Source organism: Leptodactylus fuscus, chromosome 4 (assembly GCF_031893055.1).
Source record: "Leptodactylus fuscus isolate aLepFus1 chromosome 4, aLepFus1.hap2, whole genome shotgun sequence".
In the NCBI taxonomy this organism is placed as follows: Eukaryota; Metazoa; Chordata; class Amphibia; order Anura; family Leptodactylidae; genus Leptodactylus; species Leptodactylus fuscus.
In genome coordinates, this window is record NC_134268.1 from 156,757,275 (window position 1) to 156,776,521 (window position 19,247).

At 42.7% G+C, this 19,247-nt stretch overlaps 1 protein-coding gene across 2 annotated transcripts in view; it reads right to left on the reverse strand.

Annotated features, from left to right (window-relative positions):
• EZH2 (enhancer of zeste 2 polycomb repressive complex 2 subunit) overlaps positions 1-3,451 on the reverse strand; it is a 33,365-nt gene extending 29,914 nt beyond the window's left edge. For both annotated transcript variants that reach the window (XM_075271237.1, XM_075271235.1), the window contains exon 1: positions 3,324-3,451. The gene's annotated coding sequence lies outside the window, so the exon portion shown is untranslated. The remainder of the gene's footprint in view (positions 1-3,323) is intronic.
• Between the last annotated feature and the right edge of the window lie 15,796 nt (positions 3,452-19,247).

Below are 19,247 nucleotides of genomic sequence, written 5' to 3' on the forward strand. Positions count from 1 at the left end.
TTTAATGCGGATTAGGTTTCCATTTTGGGGTCCCCAAGTGTACTCCCCTAAAGGAAACCCATGTGCAGATGTGAACCGGGCCTCACTATGCTTTAAGGCCCACAACTGTCCCTGGGTGAATATGGTGAAGGATAATAGCTCAGCAGTTCAAGTAGATGGGGAGGACAAATCCACAGCAAGAGTGACGGAGATTCTAATGCAAGAGACATCACTTAAGATCCAGTTATGGAGCAGGTAGCAGTAGATAAATGTTTTACTTTCATCCTGACAGTAGTGCCGAGCTGATATAAGAGCGTACATATGATTGGCAGCGCTAACAATCTAATAACTGGTTCCTTGCCGTTATTTAAGAATTATACGCCAAATGTCATCTAGTCGTGGCATGACTGATGTAATAGGCCTGTAAACCAGCTCATTGAAGAAGATTATGACCACGACTTCTGTGATGCATGATGTGGATTTATGCCGATGCTGTCTATGCCTATGTTTATTTGTTTTGGTGCTGCAGTCTCTGTAGATTTGCAGCAATACATTTTATACTTTGTTAGTGCTGTACTTCACAGAATGTAATTAGAAGGCTTGCTTGTATCAGACTCTGTCATGTGCATACATATATTTTTTTTTATTTAAATAAACTGATTTTCTTTTTAACAACAAAAATATACTGAGAAAAGTCGCTCCATACACAGTCAATGTAAGAAGAAGCCCCTTAGGCACCATTGGCTGACCGGCTGCTAGGACTATTCCTGACTTTCCAATACATTAGTTACCTAAAGGAGATGATCTGATCATTTTGTTAATGAAGCCGATGTTGCGATCCTGCATCTGACCACATGATCTGGTTCGGACATGACAGACACTGAAATGAATGACCACCAGACTGTTTCTGACCTACAATCATGTGATCAAAACCAGCACCCAGCCCCCACCTCACCCAGGTTACTCCACCCCCTGCATCCTCTCCTGTATGCATAGTAATTACTACTCTATGGGGGCTGGGTGACTATATAAAGCCAGGCCCCATAGCACAGGTAACTGCCTGTACAAAAAGGAGAGCAGAGGTTAATATCAATCATGTGACACAAGGTCAGAACAATCCTGGAACCCCCAGGTCCAGCTGCAACAAACACCCTAAACAGGTAGGTTCATTTCAAGTCCCCAGACACCCCCTTCAACATACCCAATCCTTATACTGCAGCAAGAGGTGCCTGGCAATGGTTTATTCCATGGGGAAGATTGTTGTATGGCCACATCTACTGCAGCAAATAACTAATAAGTAAATGAACTGTCCCAGCTTGATACATTTTCTCCAATGACAGTAATTAGGTCATTGTCTCCCTACAGCTCAAAGGATGTTTTCCTGGAGACCAGGGAAAGGAACTGGACCCTGGAGACCTGCGGGACCAAGGAGCCTGGGACAGCTGAGTATGGGTTATTTTTATTTACCTTCCCCGGCCTTCAAGAGAAACAATGTTTTTCCTGGACAACACCTTTAAGTGCCTATAGGGTACTGAAGACAGACAAGAGGAGAGTGACATGTCAGCTGGCAGAAACAGAAAATAAAAAAAGGATCAAAACCTATAAAGATTTTTCTAGAAACCTTCAAGACCTAACTAGAGATTTAGTCATAGCTTAGTACAAATATGTTTCACTTGAAAAGATATTATGTTAGTATTTATCACATAATACATAAAGCCATCTCAGTTTGGGAAGACGATGGGGTGTCTGTCCTCTGTGAACAGGCCAATATGTCCAGACTGTGGAGGGGGTGACACTGTGCTGTACTCCTATGTGCTGTACTCCTGTACATACTGATTAGGAGCCAGGCTGTATAGGACTGTGCTGTGCACCATAACACCTAGTCATAGCCACCTGCAAGCGCAGACTGTCCTGATGGCCAATGTGAGCACAGCTGTGAGATGAGGACATAGCACTCGTATACAGTCAGCAGACACAGGGACACACTAGTATACAGTCAGCAGACACAAGGACGCACTAGTATACAGTCAGCAGACACAGGGACGCACTAGTATACAGTCAGCAGACACAGGGACGCACTAGTATACAGTCAGCAGACACAGGGACGCACTAGTATACAGTCAGCAGACACAGGGACGCACTAGTATACAGTCAGCAGACACAGGGACGCACTAGTATACAGTGAGCAGACACAGGGACGCACTAGTATACAGTGAGCAGACACAGGGAAACACTAGTATACAGTGAGCAGACACAAGGACGCACTAGTATACAGTCAGCAGACACAAGGACACACTAGTATACAGAGTCAGCAGACACAAGGACACACTAGTATACAGTCAGCAGACACAAGGACGCACTAGTATACAGTCAGCAGACACAAGGACGCACTAGTATACAGTGAGCAGACACAGGGAAACACTAGTATACAGTGAGCAGACACAGGGACACACTAGTATACAGTGAGCAGACACAGGGACACACTAGTATACAGTGAGCAGACACAGGGACACACTAGTATACAGTCAGCAGACACATGGACACACTAGTATGCAGACACAGGGACACACTCGTATACAGTCAGCAGACACAGGGACACACTCATACAGTCAGCAGACACAAGGACACACTCATACAGTCAGCAGACACAAGGACACGCTAGTATACAGTCAGCAGACACAGGGACACGCTAGTATACAGTCAGCAGACACAGGGACACACTAGTATACAGTCAGCAGACACATGGACACACTAGTATGCAGACACAGGGACACACTCGTATACAGTCAGCAGACACAGGGACACACTCATACAGTCAGCAGACACAAGGACACACTAGTATACAGTCAGCAGACACAGGGACACGCTAGTATACAGTCAGCAGACACACTAGTATACAGAGTCAGCAGATACAAGACACTGGTTACCGCCAACTTCACTCACTATAGTTCTATCACTTATCCCTCATCAGAACTCTTCCAGTGTGTAATAAAGTTGTGCTATAGGTGCCATCATTACCCCCGTACACCTATGAGCGGCGCATGTGTCTGTGAGTCACACATATGTCAGGAAGTCTCTCCCCATTCATACAGTGAAACTTGCCGCACCGGTACCGCCCCCAGCTTATTCCGGTGAGCACAGGCACTGAGCTATCAGAGTACCGGGCAGCACCTGTCCCTATACTGACCCTGTCCCTACATCCCACCCGGGCACAGTGTGGCTCTGCTGTGCCGGGAGCCCCTCCTTCTCACTAGCTGGGGGCGGCCCCTTTGTCCTCGCCTGCACTCACACAGGGCCCATAGTATAAGCCACTGTAAGCCGCTCAGGGGACAGGCGACAATTACCGTAGAAGTGGCTGTCCTCTCCGCCGGACTTCCTTCTCCGCCGCTTTTCCTCAGTCCCTGTAAACGACTATGAGACAACCAAGCTCACTCAGCAGCACCGGTCCCGGGCGCCAAACTAACCTCCCTGATCCACCTCTCCCCGCCCACCCTACCCCCGGCTACAGCCACGCCCACACCGGCGCCTAACCACACTCTCCTCATTGGTCGCCAAAGCGGCGCTCTACGCAAGAAGAGCCAATGAGGGCGCAGAGAGGGAAACGAAGCCGGCGCCAGCAGTTCCCTCCTCGTCCAGTCGCGCTCTCCGGATCCTTTGTTCTGCTTTTCCTGTGTCGGGTGCGGCGGGGGCGCGCACTACTACTTCTCTCCAACTCGCGGTGTCTACAGTCACACGGGTCTGAAGGAAGTTACCCTGAGGCGGGTTACAGCTGCCTCTTATCGGGAGGCTTAGCAGTACCGCTTTACCTCAGGCTGTCACACAGTGCCGTGTGGACCGGACACTTATGTCTTCATAGACTATAAATACACGAGTCTATGTAGCGAGTACTGGGCCGTTTTATTTAATGGAGTGAGCGCCATCTGCCTCAGGGGCGGTGAACTCCGCCGACGTTAGTCAGTTAATATTGGCGCCTTCCCGCCAGTGGCGGGAGGAAGGAAGTGGGCGGTTACAGTTTGAATTTCTGACCTAGCCGTTGACCGCATTAACGTTCACTGTGGAGTAGTGATGTGGGCGGTCACGTGACTGTACACGTAGTGATGACGCGGGCCCGCTGCCGCTTCACCTGTGTGGAGCACGTTGTAGTTAGTAAACAGTGTTCTGTAATGGAGGAGGCTCTGAATGGAGTGTAGACCTTGTTATACGTTGTTTGCCCCCCTGTATACGGTTGTTACTCGTGAGGAAAGTTATAAAAGTATCATAGTCTCTAGGTTCATGTTCTCATTTTCTGTCCATTTGTGGACCAGGCTCATTCGGGCTAGGTTCACACCTGCATCTGAATTCCATTCCTCAATCCATTAGAAAAATGCAGACAGAGAGAAGTCCTGTAAACGGCCTTTCTCTGCATTTTTTGGAGGCGGAAACCCGGCAGACCTCATTATAGTACTTGGGTGCGGCTGTTAACTTTTTTTTTTTTTTTTTTTTGCTGATTGGGTTTCTGTTTTTGGGTACCCAAGTGGACCCAAAGAATGGAAAGCCTGAAAACAGCCCGTGTACCTAGCATAACTGAAATGCATGGGTCCGTGGACCTCCCCCATTTGTGGTCTGTACTGTTCTCTCAGACCTGTATCTGCTTGTGCGTGTGTGTAACCTCAGGGTCAGCACTGGGACCCTTTCAGTAAATTGTACCAAGCACAGAGCTATGTTTTGCGTAGGGGCTTTAATTGGGTTTGTAGCTCATCCCCATTAATTTCCATTTGGCAGGGGATTCATTGGTTGGAGTACCACCGATAACCAAATCAGGCCAAGCATGCTCACCAGTGCTCCATTCATTCTCTACTAGAGAAGGTTGAGGCTGTTCATGGCTATCTCCAGTGCTTGGATTGCCTCTCAATCACTGTGGCAGAATCAGAACTCTGATCTTGGGATTGTTGGTGTCTCAACGATCAACCCCTCTGATCATGAAGTTATTCCCTATTCTGCTGACTGGGGATAAGTTGGTATAACCCCTTTATGTTGTAGCTTGATTTGCAGATGATTATGTGAGCACGGTAAGCCGCTGTGCCACTGGCTGTACACTTTAGGCAAATGTTGGTTAGACCTGCTTATTTTGGCATGATTAGTTGACCATCTGGTTTCACACCAATTAATCATTTTGTGGAGTAGGAAACAAAGGACATTGTACATCCTAGTATCTTTCCATGTCTGATCTTTGTGACATCAATTTTTTTTTTTTTTTTTTTTCATACGAAAAAGGAATTTGATTCCAGGTAGTTCGTGGTAGTGAAGTTTTCAATGATGCCAAGTCTATGCCAGGGTGACTACATTCATTTGCAATTCATATGAATTTCTGTGCACCGCCCACGCCACTTCTAGAACTATTTAGTTGTTAATAATATTGAGTGGAAAGTTGGATAGCACATGAGTATGACCTAAATAAAAATTGCAATTAATCAGGCAACTTTACTAAGTAGACCCTCCTGTGAAATCACTAAAACTTTTATACAGAGTTAGGCAGGGGGTATGGATGATTTGAAATAAATTACACACACATTTTTCAACGAAACTCAAATTTTATTTTTTTCAATGTGTAGCTTGAATGTTGCCATTACAAAAATCAAAGAAAAACAAAAGAAATTAAAACATTGATTACGCATGAAAAATTACATCTGTTAAATGGCGTCTGTTTTTGTCCATACACTCCTGTAGACGTTGTGAGAAGTTGTCCATACTCCTCTGAAGCATATCACGTGGAACTGCTCGAAGAACCTGTTCGTTGAAAGTTATGCACCCACTTCATTATCGTGTCAAACTTCGCAACACGACCATCATAGCCAATGTTGAAATGATTCCGGAAACGTTTCTGTGCTTGAATGACAGAACGGCCCGTTTCAATAAAGGTGTTGTACACGAACACATGATGCTCTATCGATCACGTCTCCATTGCTACTAAAATGGCGGCTCCTGACGAGCAGATGCCCCCACTCTTTATCCACCAAGGTTATCCCCACTTTGCGTGGTGCCCTGTTCAAATCATCTATGCCTAACTGTAGCTATGGTGCCAAGATCCTCTCATGCTGTTTGATCCTTACACCTGAACATGTCAGTATGACGAAATGGAGGGGGTAGCAACTGTCTAGTTTTTAGGACATATAGACTGAAACTATAATTCTAATAAGAACACTGCCTACCTGGGTTTTTAACCCCTTTTTGTGTAGAACTGAATACATATTAATTGTTAGGAGTAATTTATCCTTGTTATACTGATTTAATTGTTTGGAACATTACAAGTAGAGGTTTTTTTTTTGCTCTTTGGTAATTAGGTTTTTAAGTTGGTCTCTACCCTTTATTCCTATATATGCATTTGGTAATTTTACATAAGATATAAACATATATCAGATCCCTGTTTGAATACATATATTGAACGAAAAATGTTATATAGAAGAATTAAAATTAATGTAACTCCTAATTCACATCAAGAAGAGTGAGTTTATTGGAGTGGAGCAGAAACTTATGATTCTTTATGATTATGAAGAAACTAAGACTGAAGAAAAATAAAATCTTGTACAATTTGACCAAGAAATAGCTGCAATCCTAAAATTCCAAATTGTATACCTCAATTCACGAATCTTGAAACCAAGCTGCAGAAGAAAAGTGAATATTTGCAGTTTAAGTGTTAGCAATTGCTAGGACATCAGTTCCCCAGTGCTGTAGATGAACCCTGGAGGAAGGGGCACAAGAGAAAGTGGGCCCTAAGCTGAATCCCCCCACTGTCCCTTCCTGCTTGTCTAGATCTATCCTATATAAAAAACAAAAAAAACTTTGCAAGTCTTCAGTAGGTGATACCTTTTTTTAATGGCTAACTCATAATGATGACAGAATATGACGTTTCGAAGCTTCCTCTGAGCTTCTTCTTCAGATATAACTAAAAAACACTCTGTAGAGGCTGCATATTTATGACTGGGCACAGGGCTAGAATTACAGGAGGGAGGGGGGAAGAGGCTTATTACTATATACTTATAACAACAAACAATCAATTGCCAGATCCCCAGTTCTTATCTTAATGGCTGTCTTAATGATCTGTATAAAAAGACATAAACCCAAGTGAGATGTTCATCCCATTGTCCAATGTCTGGAATAGGGTCATGGCCTTGTACTCATAAATCAGTCGCTGTTTCCTTGATTTAAAGTTCCCTTTTAAGATCAAGATTTTCATGTCAAAATGTTAAAAGGGAACTTTAAATCAAGGAAACAGCGACTGATTTATGAGTACAAGGCCATGACCCTATTCCAGACATTGGACAATGGGATGAACATCTCACTTGGGTTTATGTCTTTTTATACAGATCATTAAGACAGCCATTAAGATAAGAACTGGGGATCTGGCAATTGATTGTTTGTTGTTATAAGTATATAGTAATAAGCCTCTTCCCCCCTCCCTCCTGTAATTCTAGCCCTGTGCCCAGTCATAAATATGCAGCCTCTACAGAGTGTTTTTTAGTTATATCTGAAGAAGAAGCTCAGAGGAAGCTTCGAAACGTCATATTCTGTCATCATTATGAGTTAGCCATTAAAAAAAGGTATCACCTACTGAAGACTTGCAAAGTTTTTTTGTTTTTTATATTTTATAACCACTGGCTAACATGGTACCAAAACAAACATTTTCCTTTTAGATCTATCCTATGTAATAGGAGGCAAATTGGAGACGGACCCTTCCTATATACGTGACACACACAAAACGCAGACAAGGCAAACAACAACAAAGGGAGGTCAGTAAGCCAAGGGTTTGATAACAGTCGAGCAATGCAGTGTCAAAATCAATATCCAAAAGAGTAGTCAGAAGGGAAAGCCAGAATACAAGAATAAACAACTAGAGAAAAGCCAGCATGCACAAAGCAATAGCAAGCACGAATGTGAGCCAAGAATAAATAGGGAGGAAGAACCCGCCCTGGAATTGATAGGTGGATAGGCTGTCAATCACATGGCAAGGCTAAACTTAACCACTTCATGAACAGAGGCAAACAAGATCAGAAGACGGGTGTGGTGGAAATTCAGTTACAGAACTAGAGCCGTGTTCACACAATGCAACCAAAAACTCTAAGCAAGGAACTAAACTGCAAATGCCTCCTGCACCGCAGCATGCGAGCTTAGGGTGGCACAGTGACCCGAACAGGCAGAGATGTTACATTAAGTTGATGGAACGTAAACTTATAACCTTAAGAAATAGCTGTGAAATAAAATTAAAAAAAATACCCCTTTGAAGAACATCAGATTTATAGAAGAACTAATAAGTCTGGATAAGAACCCAGTCCTATTTACACAGATATATCAAAATCTGACACTTCAGGGCCTGAGGAGTATAATTCGCAAATTGTACAAAAAAAGGTAAAGGAAATGGTAGAGAGACCTCTTGATTATGCTAATACCTATTTATTACTGATGGAAAATCCCACAGAGAGGTACCTTTAAAGAACTAACATTCATTTTGAAGGAGGCAAAAACCAATGCACTGATCACTAAAGGAGAATTTAAGATAAGATAATCCTTTAATAGCCCCACAATGGGGACATTTCAGTGATACAGTTTCATAGATGGTACAGTAGTATATAACAAGAGAGAAACACATACAAGCTCATGGCAGATAGAGAAATCCTAGGAATCATAGCAACTAAAAAGGAAAGAAACACAGACACACTGCAGGATCATTTAGTTCTCTGTGTGGAGTGTTGTTAATAATAATACAGCCCGACCGTGGTTGGAGGACATGAGGAGGGGTCACAGCATGTAGATATATCAGGCAGAAATGTTTTTGCAGAGGTGGGGGACATAGGCAGCTATCATGATAACATGTGGTATTTCCTTTGGTAGGTAGCGAGATACCATACTCACAGCTGATAGTTCGGTATCTTGCATCAGCACTATTGTCCATTAACCACAAAAAGTGCCCCAAATGTCCTTCATCACAAGCCCTCCTCCTTTCTTCTTACCACTGTGTTCTACTGCCCAAAGAAGTCTGAAGCCATCCAGGTAGACAGGGTGCTGCTCTCTTGCCAAGCTTCCATAAACTTATGGGGTAGGTGGGTGATGGTAGGCTCCTAGGCTGTAACAGAGTCCCACGTGTCCACAGTAAAAGAAAGAAATACCAGTCAGCTGTCGGCATAATCACACATCAGCAATAGACGCCAAAAATCGTCTCCTTGAAAGAAGAAGTCCACACTTCCATGCAGGTTTCTCCTCCATGCTGCATGGTGTCCATGCTGTCCTTAGCTCCTGGGGGGGATGTTAACAGGCACATGTGCAAATAGGATAACTAGAGCTGATTCAGGTCTTGAGTCTTGTCCATGCTTTAATAATAGAAACAAAAGGGGGGGGGGAAGTACTCCACAGGGTCATCCATTCGATTTATAGTTGCTAATTCATAGTGCTAGTTTGCTTGGTTAGAGGATTCTTGAAGATACAGACAAAAAGAGTAAAAAGGAAGATAAAGGTTGCTCTCAGCTTGGAGCTCTGTATCGAGGCAGCCACTCAGTGCGGCGCCATCTTGATATGCCTTTGAGATACAATAAAATAGTTTTCCAACCATAGCTACCTTGCACTCCCAAAGATTCACAAACCATGTTGTCCTGTCCTTGGCCCTTCTATTGTCAGGTAATGATTACCTTAGACAAGACATTCGTAAACTAAAGCTTGAGGTCTTTGTAGCCACTTTGCCATCTTAAATACGAGTTATGAAAGAAGTGGTAACCAAACTGGAATCACTATATACAAGCATTCAGCATTGTTTTCAGTTTTAGGATAAACATTTTTTGAACACTAAGGACACATTTTTAATATCACAACCAGTTTGTTTGAACACTTAGGATTTTTTGGGAATTACAATTATTTTCTTTTTGATGGTAAATTTTATTTTAAGAGAACTGGTACTGCTATGGAAGCAACCTGTGCAACCACGTATGCAAACTTTTTTTTTTTTTCTTCCATCATATGGATTCTTTCACTGAACACCTTTCTTCTTGGGGTTGTTATATAGACAATATTGTGGGAGAGTGATTGTGCTTACTTCAGAACATTCAGATGTTCATGAAATTCATGATGCCATGAAATTGATGCCATGAAATTGATTCACAATATATAAAAAAACAAACAAAAAAAACCCTGCTACCAAAATGTTATCATAGAAGTTGGTACCCAGTCTCACTCAAAAAAGGTATTCCAGTGGGGAAATGCTCCAGTGATGAGACATAAAACAGTTTACTTTTTTTTTTTTCTAACAATACATTATTTGCAGTTATGTCCAATAAAATGCTACATTGAGCCTGTGTAAGGGTGTTGGATAGGTTTAAACTTTTGAGTAGTGGAGCAATGAGATAGATTTAAAAAGTGATGAGATGTATTGGTACATTTACATTTCACAGGCAGGTTGGCAACATTTTTCGTAAACCTTGAGCAATCCTAACCTGAGGTGCAGAACTGAAAGATGGTCTTTCTCCATTTATTAACACTATATTTGTTGGTCTGCATGCATTTCATTAGACACAAGAATTCTAGTTCCACAAGTTTGAGAAACTCATCTATTGGTTTTTCCCATTGATTTCTGAACTGTCGAAGCCCTTAATTTATATATGTAGCGCAGTATACTTATGCCAAGATATAGATTGGGAAAGGGGTTATTGCCCTTTGACAGTTTGTATTGTCAGACAGAATTGTATTTCTTTTCTCTTTGTGTTTTTTTGTTTTATCTTTCAGGTTACAGAGGATCACGTGGTTTATGTTGGAGGAGCTACACTCCATCAATGTTTTTGTTTTTAATAAAATGGACAAAGAGGTTTTTGTGGGAGTTTTTATCTGAATAAATTTTATTTTTATTTTGGTCTAAATCCTATATTACCACCATTAGTAATTGCAGCTGTATGAGGTCTAGTGTTACCTGATGAAAAGGATAGTGCGAACACCTTTCCAATTATCTTTGGGAGGTACCTTTCATTCTACTGCGCATGTCCAACGGCCATTTTGGTGTAGTTCACTGGAGAATTGAGCGTATTGCTCAGTATGCCTGAGATTTGAACTGCCAGAGAAAGATTGGAGAAAAGAGGGTTTCACAGTACGCGAGGAGAAGGGTGGACGGAGCACAAGCGGAATGAAAGGTATGACGCAGGAGGGGTGCTTGCAGGGTCATTTGCATAAAGTTATTAACCAGGATTAAAACGGAATGGCGGGGAGGATCTCAAAAAAAGAAGGTAGTAGTAAAAGGCTATTCACACGTGTCTTTCTCTCAAGACAACTATCGCCAATGAAATACTTTAATTAAAAAGTAATCAACTTGGAATATTTAGGTAGAATCTGGTTGTCACATATGGGATGTCCTAGCACATGATCTGTGTGTAGCTCTAAGGAGTCAATTCGCTCCACTCACTCAATCTTACACTCTTCCTTCACTCAGGATGAAAATTGAGTGTAGATCACACCCTAACACAGTCCCTGCACCCTAAATACACACTGCCACCATTGTATTCAGAGTTAGGTTCATTATGAATCCCAGACAGAAACTACTGCTCCCAAAAGTCAGCTGCACACACACTTCAAAAAGGTAATGTGTTCACAGAGCACATTGTAAGTACTATTAAATTTAATACCTAAAGGCTATTCAGTCTATTTATGGAAAAGACTAAGATGATGAGGCAAGCCAAATAACTATTTTAAATAAAAAGGGAGAAGAAAGAGAATAAACATGGTAACTTCGAAGAGACTGAGAAATATGTCCAGCATTCAACTTGTTCATTGGATTTCACAGTGTAACAAAGTTTCCAAGGTAATCCTAGACTTTTGTAATGCGAAGCTTTGGGCTTATGCTTTTGGATCCAACTTTAGTTTTTTCAATGGGAAGAGGGTCATGTCAAACTTTTTGAGAATTTCACAAGAAAAACAATGGTGTGCTTGGTTTTAACGTAACTTTATTCTTTCTTGAGTTATTTACACATTTCTGACCACTTATAAAATGTGTTCAAAGTGCTGCCCATTGTGTTGGATTGTCAATGCAATCCTCTTCTCCCACTCTTGACACACTAATAGCAAGAAGAAATGCTAGCACAGGCTTCCAGTATCCGTTGTTTCAGGTGCTGCAATCTCGTATCTTCACAACATAGACAATTGCCTTCAGATGACCCCAAAGATAAAATTCTAAGGGAGTCAGAGGGATATGGGTGGTCTTGTAGGGTGTCTTGTATTGAAATTTGTTGCAATGACCCGGTTACTGTGTTCTGTGTTCACCAGACATCAACACAATTTCTATCCGCTCCTCACGTGTTAACCTCTGCGACATGTCAATGGCTGTAAACAAAGATAAAATTGTTAATAACTCATGAAAGAATAAAGTTACGTTAAAACCAAGCACGCCATCAGGGCCGGCGTCAGCGCACGGCATAGTTGGGCAAGTGCCGGGGCCCACAGAGCCTCTGGGGAAGGGGAGGGGGGAACGGCATGACACTGGGGAAGATGATGGGGGTGGGGAGAGAACGGCATGACACTGGGGCAGAGACGGGGGACATGAAACTGGGCAGATGAAGGGGGGGGGAGAACGGCATGAAACTGGGGACCCAATGAAACTGGGGGGAAAATGAAGGGGAGGGGAGGAACAGCATGACATTGGGGCAGATGGGGGGGTGGAACATCATGACACTGGGGCAGAGACGGGGGACATGAAACTGTGGGCAGATGAAGGGGGAGAACAGCATGAAACGGGACAGAGATGGAGGGGGGACATGAAACTGGGGGCAGAGGAAGGGTGTATATTAAACTGGGGGAGAGATGGAGGGGGGCATATAATGTACGTGTGACTGTAGGAGGATTATACTGTGTGGGAGCACATGATAAATGAATGAGAATGGGCAAAGTCAACATAAAAGTGGGTGGAGCTAAATTTGCCGCGGCGCGCAGAGCACACCGCACTTTTTGCCCCCCTTTCTACTCTTTAAAAGTTGGGAGGTATGGCATTGGTGACGCCACACTCCTGCGTGACGTCACTCGCTTCATCTGTGACGCACAGTGTCTCAAGTCCCCCCACCTCCTTTACAAGGGGGCCCACTGAGGCTCTGTCGCCCAAGGGCCCATAAAAAACCTGGAGCCGGCCCTGCACGCCATTGTTTTACTTGTGAAATTCTCAATAAGTTCGATGTGTCACATGACCCTCTTCCCATTGAAAAAACTAAAGTTGGACCCTAAATCGCCGAGTTCAAAATGGCCGCCATGGTCACCACCCATCTTGAAAAGTTTCCCCCCTCCCATATCCTAATGTGCCACAAACAGAAAGTTGATATAATCAACCATTCCCATTTTATTTAGGTGTATCCATATAAATGGCCTACCGTGTAGTTTTACAGAAAGAAAGGGTCATCCAAAAAAAGGTCAGCTCCAAATCAGGATCATGGAGGAGAGGTGTGTAAAGTAAGCCAGGTCATACACACAGAGTCCAAGTACAGGGTAAGGAGGCAGGGAACAGGAGGCTCATCGTTAGGGGAGCTGACACCATAGAAGAATGAATAACCAGTGATGGGCCAGAACCAAAATGAGGCCTAAATAGCCTCAGGCCCACCACTGAACCTGGAAGCGTCAGTTCCGGTGCTAGGGGGAAACCGGAACCTTCACACACTCAAGCGGAGGCCTCCACCCTACCCCAGTACCGGAACCAGCAGCCATCCCAAAACTGGACAGAAATCAGGTCGGGCGCCTCCGCGCAACACATTGGAGGCCCCGGCCTGTCTTAACAATATATCTTTATATGATTTGTATCAGGATTTCTAAATAAACTGCTGATAAAGAGAGTTCTACTTACCCCACCCACAGTGTTTGGCATTTTAAAGTGTACCTCCAGTTATAAACAGCTTTACATAAATGAATAGTACAAGTGAAAATAAGAAACCTTGTATTAAATCTTATTGAAGAAATCTATTTTCTTCTCCTCTCTTTAGACAGTTACTTTCTACTTATTAGTGTAGGAAAAGGAGAGAGGGATTAGGAAAGATGCTCAAATAATTGCTCATGTTACAGTCTGCTGTTCCTTGCTTTTTTAACACTCCTAAGTTGTAGATAAGAAGGTGATAATACACAGAATAAGGAAATAAATCAGGTAATTAAATTGGTAAATTCTGCTCAGCCCCTCCCTGCTTCATAGAGTTGTATGTTTGAGGCTGAATACGGATATATTATTTAAACATAGATGAAAGATGAGGACAACAGCTTAATAAGTGGAGGAGGAAACAGATCAGATTAATAAGATATATTACAAAGGGTTTTTTTTTAATTTAAATATTTTAAATGCACTATTCATTTATGGAAAGCTGTTTATAACTGGAGGTACATTTTAAGTATTCAAAGAAGTTCAATATCAAAACCATCTCAACAGGAAATAAGAGGAACAAACAGTAAGTCGTTCATTCGTGGTAGCTAAGAGTGAAATTTGTTTCTACTTAATGAGTCGTTACTACTGTAGACAAAAACTGCAGGAATAAATAGCAGTGCTTGGACACTCAAACTGCAACATACAGGAAAGATTTGTCATAAAGTGTAACTGCAACAAAGTATGAGAGCGCCTCTGCTTGGCTCCTGGTCAACAATGTCTGCCAGCACACAACTAATAAAAGTCTTGAGTTCAGACATTAGCAAATTCACAGCCAGGTAATCCACCTTATCCTCACGACATACCTAGCACTATTTTGCAGTGCTGCACTAACATTGTCACCATCTTCATCAGTCTGATATATACTGTACCTTTGCTTAGCTAAAATAGTATATTAATTATAAATACTTATATGTATGGGGTAGCATGAAGAGAAATGTTCCTGAGATATTTACTATTCAAATTTTTTTTGTTTAGACCTTATGCACATTGCCATATTATTATGGATCAATTTCTATGGACTCTGCGCACAAAAACATCACTGTCTCCCCTGCAATGTGCATATAGCAACGCTTACATATCTGATGTAACCCTTTTAATTGGCTATACAATCTTGACCACAATTTATTTATAAGACAACTCATTGAGATTTGAGACTGTAGAGGTTGTCAGCTTGTGCAACCTTCATTTTGGATACTGGACATGTGCTCACAACCTCCATTTTGGATTCCAGACCTGTGCTGGCCATGTGGTGGCCTTTTCACAGCTCACGTTTGTTTAGAGAGCTAACAACCCCTCTCAGCCTTCAGGGGTGTGTGTGATCTCTCTCCAGTTTCTTATCCAATAGCCATGCCCCCTATTCTTACAACTTCTCCCCAATCATGTTATGCTAATTATACTAGTCCAACCTGTTTTTTGTCTATGCAACGTATTATATAAGATTATGGGGATGACCTCTATCCTTAGGGAGAGACCACCTTCTCAGGTGTGTGGAGACTTATACAGCCATAGTTGCTCCACTGCAAGGGAACATGGGAAGAATATGCAAATCTGTCTCCCAAGATGTAAACAGGGAGACAGTGCCTCTGTTATGCTGCCCTCTATAGCAAGCAACCCTGAACAACATGCCCGACTTCCCAAATCAATTCTCTCTAGGCTGCTCTGATGAAGTCCAAAGAGACAGAAACGGTGCCATCCGTAGCTGAGAAATTGATTTGGTTATAACCTTGCATCATGCAGTGAAGACTTCTGGGAAGTCTGGCATGTTGTTAAAACAGAACACACTATATACACCACAGCTGAGTGTATTTTGTGCGTATCTCTATGCTAGCATATCTTTAATAATGTGGACTTCAATTCGGTGATACTTAGAGCGGATTGCGCTCACAAGACAAAGTTATTGCTTATTTTTCTTCACCCAAAATAGAAAATATGTGAATAACTATATAAGGGTTGCCCATTCATCCAGAATAAGTAATCACACTATCAGTATTGTTGCAAATTTCTGTGATGTTAGCCACTCCTTATTAACAACATCATACTATACAGTTGGATGGACCTAACTGATTGGGGTACCTCACGCAAGGTCTGTAGAAATAACAAACATTATTAATCACCTGTTCTGTGCGTCTGGTGACCCAGCGTCATTTTCTGGCCTGTAACTGACGTTACACGTTCCAGACCACTGCTGAAGCCAGTGATTGCCCCGCGTGACCAATTAGACCCAATCACAAGCCTCAGCGGTGACGACCGGGATGCATGACGTCGGCCGCAGACTTGAAGAAGAAGCTGGCAGAGACAACGTAGCAATGCAAGGATGCCCGGGAAAGTGGTCACTATGGAGGTGTGAAGGGAGCAATTTTATACTGTGTGGGTCACTGTGGATCATTAAATAATATGTGGAACATTATACTGTGTGTGTGTGGGGGGGGGGGTCCAAATTCCTGCTGACAGCCCTGTGTGCTATGTCTGCATCACAGCTCCCTCCCTATAATCTTGCGCATACTAGTAGTGCTCCATATTTGTGTCATTCCTCATACAGTACTGGAGCTATTTGGGTCCGCACTGTACTATAGGGGATGACTATACTGGGAACATACTCAATAATGCTGGATAGTCAGCACATCTGTAAGAGGTCAGTGAAGGAGCGGTGGTGTAGGTTATTAGCAGGAATCTGTTGGGTGGCTCCTAGGCCCATCTGTCTGACACTGGTGGCACGAAGTCACAGTTTGAAAAGGGTCTTATAGAGTCTGGGAGGCTATTTACAATAGTTCTGTTATGTCTTGATATAAAATAGTGTTAGTTTTCTGCAAATTGGTCATCTCTAGTTGAGACCTTCAGGACAAGCATGAAAGATGAGCACTCACACTACATTTGCATATAGTTTCTCCTATGAACATGGAACATAGGAAAATCATACCTGACTTCAGACAAAAATCCATTCCCTGTTTTGCATTTTTTAAATAAAAAGCAAAACAGAAACTGCTAATAGTATTGAAAAATCCTAATTATAATATGTTTGGAATGGGTTTTACTTTTTTGGTGCAAGAGGATAGTAATTTGCACAGACCTTTGTAATGGGAGCTGAGAATGATTTAATTTATAAGTGTTACATTAGGTTCACACTAGGATTGTAGTGTCCGATGTTCAACTGAGAGCCAGACTGATAAAACAGCGTTACACACGGACACCAGCGGACCACATTGTCCATAATGGGGTCTGTCGTTTCCAAACTGCAATTGGCTGGGAGTAAAGTCCTCCATGCAGACTCTGGCACAGATGTGAGCCCAGCCTTACTTATTTTTGAAACTCTGAACTGAATCACTATTTTTATCTGATCTGTGCCTTTTTTGCCTTAACTGAATCTGTCAGTAGATTTCCGTCCATTACACATCCAGAATTTTGTACTGCAGTTGGAGGCTTACTATTTAAAGGCATCCTATCATTTAAACACATCTTTTTGTGGTTGACACATAGGCTTAAGAAAGGCTATTCTTCTCCTACCTTTAGATGTCTTTTCCGGGCCGCCGTTCGCTTGAAATCCCGCTTTTCACCGGTATGCCAATGAGTTCTCTCGCAGCACTGGGGGAGGTCCCCAGTGCTCAAACAGCACTGGGGGCGTCCCCAATGCTGCAAGAGAACTCTCCAACGCCGCCTCCATCTTCTTCAGGAACGGGGTCTTGACGCGTCTTCTTCCGGGGGTCGGCTTCAAACTTCTAAGCCTCAGGCCTAAGGTGAAGCTGACTGCGCATGCCCGCCAGCCACAGTATTGTAAGCGGCCATTTTCTTGTGGCCGGCGGGCATGCGCAGTCGGCTTCGCCTGAGGCTTAGAAGTTTGAAGCCAACCCCCGGAAGAAGACGTGTCAAGACCTTTTTCCTGAAGAAGATGGAGGCAGCACTGGAGAGCTCTCTTGCAGCATTGGGGACGCCCCCAGTGCTGTTTGAGCGCTGGGGACCGCCCCCAGTGCTGCAAGAGAACTCATTTGCATACTGGCAAAAACCGGGATTTCAAGCGAACGGCGGCCCGGAGAAGACATCTAAAGGTAGGCTTTCTTAAGCCTACGTGTCAACCACAAAAAAATGTGTTTAAATGATAGGATCCCTTTAATGCTAAAAATAAGCATTTTTAGCATTAAATGGTAAAAGAATTTACCAAGCACCTCTTTCTTGAATCCATCAGGTGCAAATACTGTATATTGAGCAGGTGATGCCAAAGAAAATACCCCACACTTCACTGCTTATGCTATCCTAAAACCCAGTGTCTGGTATTCTTTAATGAAAAAATTATACTGTACTTCCAAGTATAAATGTGTACATGTGAATATAAGAAACCTGGTAATATAGCTTATTAAGAAAACCTGTTTTCTTATCTGTTTTTCCACTTATTAGGGTATTTTCCCCCTCCTTATCTTTACTCAGGCTGCCTGTTTACAAATAGTCCATGTCCAGTTCACATACAGAAGTCTACGAGGAGAAGAGGGGGAGGAGAAGGATGTTAATTGATTTCTTGAATTAGAATTTCAACAACTTGACAACCCCATTCAGTTGAATTGGGATGAGCAGCAAATACTGTGCACAGCCCATGGAGCTAATCATTTTTCTAATCTTAGACAAACACCCAGTAAATAATTTTTCTCGTGTTCTCCGTTCACTCAATGACCTAACACTTACATCCTCTATTATCAGAACCTCCCACGCTCGTATACAAGACTTCTCCCGAGCTGCACCACTTCTCTGGAATGCTCTACCCCGGACAATCAGATTAACTCCCAATTTCTAAAGTTTCATACGCAAACTAAAGACGCATCTTTTCAGACAGGCCTATCACAATGTCTAACGTAAACCCTCAACCCTCCCCTGTCCCCACTCCCACATTTCCCCACATGATATGATGTCATCTAATGCTAACTTTATAGGTCCAAGCAACATCCACATGTTAAAGGACACGACTGTCGACGGCTCATAAAGTCTTATGTTTGTGTAATGACAGTAACCTCTATTACAAAGTGTCTGACCTCTGCATAAGCAATGCCGCCCCTGCTACCTATTGTGTCAGCCCCTCTACCTCATAGATTGTAAGCTCTTGCGAGCAGGGCCCTCAGTCCCATTGTGTGAAATGATTTTCTTTGTAATATATCTTCCTGTCTGTATTTGAACCCTACAAATTGTACAGCGCTGCGGAATATGTTGGCGCTATATAAATAAAATTTATTATTATTATTATTATTTTTCTGTAGTCTCAGCATTTGTAAAAAAGCAGATCAAGAGAGGTAAAAATAGGTGTAGAAGAGACCTACAGTGAAGGAAATAAGTATTTGATCCCTTGCTGATTTTGTAAGTTTGCCCACTGACAAAGACATGGACAGTCTATAATTTTAAG